This window comes from Peromyscus leucopus, chromosome 7 (genome assembly GCF_004664715.2).
Source record: "Peromyscus leucopus breed LL Stock chromosome 7, UCI_PerLeu_2.1, whole genome shotgun sequence".
NCBI lineage: Eukaryota > Metazoa > Chordata > Mammalia > Rodentia > Cricetidae > Peromyscus > Peromyscus leucopus.
In genome coordinates, this window is record NC_051069.1 from 112,950,517 (window position 1) to 112,958,767 (window position 8,251).

Sequence of the window (8,251 nt, forward strand, 5' to 3'; positions counted from 1 at the left end):
AAACAAAAAAAAAAATGTCTAAGTTTAGCGGGGCACTGTGGCTCACTCTGGTGACCTCCCAGTGCTGAGGCAGGAAGACTGTATGTTCAAGAGCAACAGCAAACCGGTGAGGCCTGGTGGCACATGCCAATGACCCCAGTACTGAGAAACATCAGGCAAGAGGGTGGGGCGGCACGCGCCTGCGATGCCAGTGTTTAGGCGGTAGAAACCACCGGACCTTCAGTTGAGACCAGCCTTGCCTACACAGGGAGTCTGAGGCCAGCGGCACTCCAGAGTGAGACCTTGTCTACAAAAACGGGGAGGGAGAGTGGAAAGATGGCTCAGCAGCTGCTCTTCCAGAGGACCCAGGTTCAATTCCCAGCACCCACATGGCAGCTCACAACCATCTGTAACTCCAGTTCCAGAGGATCCAATGCCCTCACACAGACAGACATACAGGCAAAACACCAATGCACGTGAAATTAAAAAAATAAACAAAAAACATTTATTTATTTATTTTAAATTACACTCATGATATTGATTATGTTTGTGGTATTCATTGATTACATTTGCAGTATTCATTCAATAACTATATTTACGATATTCATCAATTACATTAATTGTATTGATTTATTACATTCATGATATTATGTCCTGATACTACTGTCCATTTGTGGGGTTTTTCCATCACACCAGACAGGGATTCTGTACTTAGGAAATCATTGCTCTGTATTCCTTTCTTCTCCATCTTGAGATAAAAAAAGAAGGAAAAGAAAAAGACAAAAAGACTGGGCAGGGGCATGCTGTAAGTCCAGCACTCAGCTAGAGCAACATGGTGAGGCCTTGTCTCAAAATTGACTCCAGTACGATGCACACACCTTGATCCAGCACTCAGTAGCCAGAAGTAGGCAGATCTCTGTGAGTTCCAGGCTAACTATGGATACATAGTGAGAACTCCTCAAGCCAGATATGGGGCACACCACCTGGGAGGTGAAGTAAATGAAGACCGGAAGGCCAAGGCCAGCCTAGGCAACATGAGACCCTGTCTAAAAGCAAGACAAAACAAAAAAATCCAATAAATAAACAAAGGAAAGATACCAAAACTGAGAAATTTTGCATATGTATATTTTGCCACAGTTTTTTTTTTTTTTTTTTTTTTTTTTTTTTTTTTTTTTTTTTTGCCATACTATTAAAAAAGAAAAAAGCAAACCAGGCATGGTAGCTCACATCTACAACCCCAGCACTTAGGGAGCAGAGACAGGAGGATCTCTGTGTGTTTCAGGCCAGCCAGAACTACACAGTAGGACTCACTCTCAAAGAAACAAAAAGAAACAAATAAACCACAGAAATAATCAATCAAAAGCATTGACACTTTCTTCTGTTTAACAATGACTGGACAGGAGTTTCAGTACGGACTCAGATATTCTGGCTAACCACAGGATACGTGGGCTAGGGCAGATCTGTGGGCACAGGCGGATGCACTGTGGACTTCAAGAGCAGGTCCTCACAAGAGTGCAGCGGATCTTGCTGCAGCGTTTCTGTACCCATTCTCTTTCTTTCTCCTCTCCTTTTCTCTCTTCTCTCTTGTTTTGTTTTAAGACCGTGTCTCCTTGGGTAGCGGTGGCACACGCGGGAGGCAGAGGCAGGCGGATCTCTATGAGTTCGAGGCCAGCCTGGTCTACAGAGTGAAATTCAGGACAGGCTCCAAAGCTACACGGAGAAACCCTGTCTCAAAAAAAAAAAAAAAGAAAGAAAGAAAAAGAAAAAGAAAAGAAAAGAAAAAGACAGTAGTGCTGTCCTGGAACTCACTATGTTGGCTATGTAGACCAGGCTAGCCTCAAACTCATGCCTGACCCTAAACCCGGATCCTTCTGCTTCCCCTTCCCTTGAGCTGGGACTATAGGCATGTACCTCCTGGCTCCTTTATCCATCCATCCATTTTTCCTTTCTCCTCTCCCTGATTTTTTTTTTTTTTTTTTTTTTTTTAATTTAAGACCAGGTCTTCCTATGTTGCCAGACCGGTCCAGCCTCTTCTTGCTCCAGCCTCTTCCATAGCTGGGTTTACAGGCACACACTACTATACTAGGTTACTATAGTAGACTTCAGACACAACTCTCTCCTAGTGTTAGGTAACTAATTATCTATTAGTGGGACTAGAGGACCCTGGAGTTGGCCATCCCCCTCATAATCAGCAGCTTGTAAAACCACTGACTGGAATCGCAGGACTCTAATTACTGGCCGGAAGAATGCCACCTGAGTCCCAGCTCTGGCTGTGACAGGATGAACTGCTCTAAAGGTCATTAACTGATAACCACCTAGGTCACCTCCAGAACTCTAAGCCTCATTATCTTCAGGAAGCTTTTCTGACAAAGAACAGACAAGCACCACTGTGTCATCCTGCAAGGGTCAAGCCCAACAGGCTTCCTGCCACTTGGACAGGACAAAGTCGCTCAGGAAAGGTGTCTGTCCCAGAGATTTGAGGAACAGAGTAAAACCTGCCTGAACTGTAGAAGGAGCAATGGCCCCATTAGCCACTGCCTGCTCTCCCGGCTCAAGAGTGAGCTCACTCTTCTGTGCTGTCCACGCTGCTTGTCTTCTACGCTCTCGTGTGTCTCATCAGAATGCCTTCCACCAGAGATCACAAGGACCCCCAAGCTAGGGACGTCTAGTCTTGTATAATATTAGAGGGACCAGCCTTAACATTATACATCTCAGGGGCTCAGGAGAGAGAACTACTAACAGTGAGGACTATTTTCGGGAAATAGAATCTTAGCACACTGAGCTCTATAGTCCACTTGCTTTAATTCCTCTGACATAACATCCTTTATACACAGCTTCAGTTCTGTTCTCGTGCCTAGCTCCTTTCTTGCCTGATTTCTCTCTATATTCATCTACTGCTCCCTCTAAGTTCTATCTTAATTCTCTCGTCTTAATTCTGCTTCATCTAGGTCCTTTTCATCTTGTTCTTACCCAGCTAGTACTTTCCCATCTGACTCTTCCTCATCTTCCATCTCATCCACACGTTCTCTCTGGTCAAAATCCTCCTTATCCTTCTCCGTTCTCCATCTCTAAGTTCTCCATGTTCCTCTTAAGTCTCCTAGAAATCCAGTTATAAACCCAAGCAATAGCAATCCCCTGGTCAAGCAAGGCCACCAAGCTTGAACTCTACAGGGTCATAAAGGCAGGTAAGAATTTTCCTCAGGCAGTGACCACCAGGCTTCCAGGGTCAAATGGAGGGGTGATAAGAATCACATAGAGGAGCAGTAATTGTTAATTATCGTTTGCAACCCAAAAGGGAAGTGACTAATGAATTAACTAAAGGCTAAATTTGGGTAGTATCTAAGAAGAAGAATCTTAAGTGCTCAACTATAACCTTAAACGTGATTGGTAGAAAATGTTAAGAATCTATAAGTTGCTAGGTCAATGGGAGAAAATAAAACTGTCTTCTTTTTTCCTGTGGCTCCTATCTGTCCAAGCTATCTGCCGTCTTTCTGCAGGGTGGGGGAAGGTGTGCTTGGTCTCTAGGTAACCTGTGTACAGCTAGATACCTCTGGTAATAGTTAAAGGGAGATCAGGAAAGGAGGAAGTAAAGCTTAATTGGCACATCCACCAGGCCTTCTCAAACAGGTAGTCTGGATGCCTAAATCTGTTCCTAGAGGGTACAGAGGTATCTCTGATAAGGTACTTTCCTCCATCTGGGGATGGACCTGGCCGGATGCTGCCAATGATGATAATTACAGGGAGGCTTGAACTGGGGTTCTGGCTGAGCATAGATGTCAGAGCAGAAGGTTATCTAAATATTCCTAGAGGTGGTTAGATAAGGAGTTAGAGGTCTATAAAGTTAGTAAGACTGTAAGAAAGGAGGGTCCGAGCTAAATTGTGTAAAGCTATTACTAACGTCCACCTGACCTAGGCGGTGTCTCCTTGTGGAATTTGTCTTAAATCAGGAAACTTGCATGTGGACTGTTATTACTGTTAGTCCTTGAAAGTGGCCAAGGGAGATATCTGATTCCAGAGAAAGCCTTTCCTAAGGCAGCTTTCCAAACACCTAGAATGTGTATGTCCAGAGAGTGATCAGTCCACACTGTTAGCCCTTCTTAGGGAAAAGTCAATTGGGAAAACTATGAAGGAACACATGATTTTCATAACAGAGGACAGCTGATATATAACAAGCCAAGTAACACCAAAAACTCCTTGGGATTGGCTTCCTCTGGAGGAATTCCCTGATTCCTCCAGGTAGTGACTTTGCCATAACCAGCTGGGTTCTTATGATATATTCCTGTGGCCCTCAGCAGTCCAGAGTGAGATTCAGTGACACCGGGATCTCCCCAGCCAGGATGACGGCTAAGGCCATCATCAACAAGGAGAGCCACACATCCACAATGCATGTCACAAAAACAGAGACCATCCCAGTGAGGTCAAGGAGACTGTTTGCCAAGCTGCTGCAGCAAGGGGCAGCCGTCTCCCTGCCGGGGAGGGGACAGAGGCAGCGGAGCTGGGAAGGCAGCTCCACAGAGATGAGAGGTCATAGGAGCTCTGCTCTCCCTATGGCCGGAGGAAGCTACTGAGCTGACTGGAAGCCAGGCTTTAATTAGGTGAGTGAATATGGCTTTCGGTGGTTAAACCCTATTTTAAAACTGGAGACAAACAATTGGGGAGCAACCAGATAATTATCAAGTTCTAGCCATCCGGGTCTGGTACAGAAACCATTCTCGGGCTTCCTGGAATATCACTAGATACAGCAGCTGGCACCCCGTCTCTAGAGAAAACAAAGACAAAATAAGCTGTGACGCCACAAAAGAGAAGTCAGTAACTCGGTGTCTGCAGCGTGAATTGTACGTTTGGGGTAGTATGAGTCAGGCCCCCAAGGTCTGACCAGCTCTGCAGGCACAATGGGTGTGTCCAGGAAAGACAAGGGTCAGACCACAATCTGGGAAAGAGAGCAGGATGTCAGATAAGGGACTTCCTGAATGGGGCCATGTAGCTCCTCAGAGGCTCAGTCAACATTTACAGAAAGGAAAAATGCCAGGGGACACAGTTCTTTTTCAATTTTTTTTTTTTTTTTTTTTTTTTTTTTTGGTTTTTCGAGACAGGGTTTCTCTGTGTAGCTTTGCACCTCTCCTGGAACTCACTTGGTAGCCCAGGCTGGCCTCAAACTCACAGAGATCCGCCTGGCTCTGCCTCCTGAGTGCTGGGATTAAAGGCTTTCTCTACCACCGCCCAGCTCTTTTTCAATTTTTGTTATTTTGAGACTGTCTCACTAATATAACCCTGGCTGACCTGGAACTTACTGTGTAGGCCAGACTGGTCTTGAACTTAGAGAGATTGAACTTAGAGAGACCTACTCACACACACACACACACACACACACACACACACACACACACACACCGTGCTGGAATTGAAGGTGTGAGCCACTCCACCCCACTTTATTTATTTATTTATATTTTTATTTTTATTTTTTGGTTTTCTGAGACAGGGTTTCTCTGTGTAGCTTTGCACCTTTCCTGAAACTCACTTGGTAGCCCAGGCTGGCCTGAACCCACAGAGATCCCCCTGGCTCTGCCTCCGGAGTGCTGGGATTAAAGGCGTGCGCCACCACTGCCTGGCTATTTATCTTTTAGTGCTGATTGAATCAGAGCCTTCTACATGTAAGGAAGGACTTCGCTGAACTCCAGTCCATAATACTCCTAAACTACGAGGATTTTACTAAAAGCAATGGCTTCTTAATGTTTATGGAACATTAGCCTATAAGACATAACAGAACCCAATAGTCTCAGAGAACCCAGCCACTGATGCTGGGTGCAAGATCCCAAAACACAGTCTCTCAGCAGCAGACCTGAGTAGGAGCCAGTTTGAAATAAAAGGCTGTGGAGAATGCCCATAGCCACCCCAATTCCTACAATCCCTTCCATGCCCCAGTGCAGCCATGGCAAGGCTGTGGTGGTGATGTTATGCTCTATAAGGCTTCATGGGTATACCAGGCCAACGAGAAGAACTTCACCCCTGAGAATGGGAACTAAGGGGTCCCCAGCTGTCTGTGAAGGACTGCTGCTCCAGAAATGAACCTGGGGATTCTGGGGGCTGCACAGATGCCATTCTTGGGACTACAAGGAAGTAGGACCTCTTTTGAAGATTACTTCTGCCCAAATTAACAGGATTTAATAGATGTACCCAAAGCATCTATTTCTAAAGAATTACCTTGAGAGCCAAGCAAGGTGGCACATGCCTACAGCCCTAGCACTTGGGAGGTAGAAGCAGAAGGATCAAGATTTGAAGGCCGCCCAGCAGTGGTGGCGCACGCCTTTAATCCCAGCACCTGGGAGGCAGAGCAAGGCAGATCTTTGTGAGTTCACGGCCAGCCTGATTTACAGAGTGAGTTCCAGCACAGCCAAGACTGTTTCACAGAAAAACTCTGCCTCAGAATAAAAAAAAAAAAAAAAAAAAAAAAAGAGTTGAAGGCCAGTGTCAGCTACATACCAAGTTTAAGCCCTGCTTGGGCTACATGAGGCCCTGTCTAAAACCCAGAAATCACTTAGAGAGCATAAAGTCATACGATCAAAAGTAGTATTATCATGTAGGCACCATGTCTATGAATATCACATGTGAGACAGTGGCCAGTAATAATGGCTGTCTAGTTTCTAATTACTAAAATGTAATTAATGACTATTTTAGGCAACACTTGATAGGCTGACACCAGGCCCAGATGCAGACAGAGATGTCTGTTTGCAAGTATCAGTGACTACTCCGTCAGAGATAGTAGGCCATCATGACTGTTGAGGGCCTTATTCTCAGACTTCCCAGCATCCAGAACCAGGAGAGATCATTTCCTGCTGTTCAGAAGCCACCCGGGTTTATTTTGTTGTAGCAGACCAAATAGATCAAGGCATGAAGCACATTTGCTTTGTTTTGAAACAGGTAGGCATGGAATTTCTGATCTTCTCGTGTCTACCTCTTGAGTATTGGGATTGTAGGCATATGTAGCCCCTTCCCCCCCCCCCCCATTTTACGTTGTTTTGGGTATTGAACTTGGGACTCTGCATGCTAAGCAAATTCTCTACCAACTGAGCTACATCCCCAGCATCAAAAAGTTTTAAATCTAAGATTTTGGGCAATATAAAAATGTTTTAAAAAATCAGTTCAACACCATGGCTAATCATAAAAAGGAGCACAACGTACCATCAAGACTATGAAACAGAGCTGGCCAGAGGGGCTTACATCTGTAACCAAAGCCCCGGGAGGCTGAGGCGGAAGAATCGTGTGAGTTCCAGGCCAGCCTGAGTTCTCAGCTACAGAGTGAGATTCTATTCCAAAAAGCAAAGAAAAAAAAAAAAAAAAAAAAAAACCCTGTTGAAATAATATTTAGTGATCTGGAAATATATTTATGCAAGAAAAAAAGAAGCAAATAATTCTAAAATGCTAATATTTATAGTTATCTGTCTTGTGATACTTAGAGATTGAATGTAAGGCATTGAGCCTGCTAAGCAAGGGCCCTGACACTGAGCCATATCCCAAGCCCCTGATTATAGCTTTGAAAAATGTAGATACAGATGCATGTTTGAGAGGTAAAGGACAAACAAAAACACCTCCAGATGTTATCAACTTTTTATTTGTATAATGCCATTTGTCTTCGGTTCATTTCTTTCTTCCTTTCTTTCTTTCTTTTCTTCCTTCCTTCCTTCTTTCTTCCTTCCTTCCTTACTTTTTTTTTTTTTTTTTTGTCTTTTGAGACAGGGTTTCTCTGTGTAGTTTTGGTGCCTGTCCTGGATCTTGCTCTGTAGAGATCCGCCTGGCTCTTCTGGGATTAAAGTGCTGGGATTAAAGGCACCACCACCTGGCTTTCAGTTCTTTTATTAAAAGATTTATTGATTATATATTATGTGTATGTGTGTGCATGTGCCTGCATGAGTTTATGTGCATGATGTGAGTGCGGATGCCCACAGAGGCCAGCGAGTGTCAGATCTCCTGGAACTGGAGTTACAGGAAGTTGTGAGCTGCCTGATGTAGGTGCTGAGAACCTGCTGTCTGCAGGGGCAGTAAGTGCTCTTAATCACCGAGACATCTCCCCAGCCCACATGTTTCCTTCTTTATACTGATTTTCATCTTCTGAAGTTTTCACTCTGTAGCATATTTTATGTTACAGGAAGAGAGAACTATTTGTAAGTTGGGGATATGGCTCGACAGTACCACACGTGTTTCCTGTGCACAAAGCCCTGGGTTCAATTCCTTGCAGGCAAGAAAGAGGAAAGAAGGAAGTGGGAGGGAAGGAGGG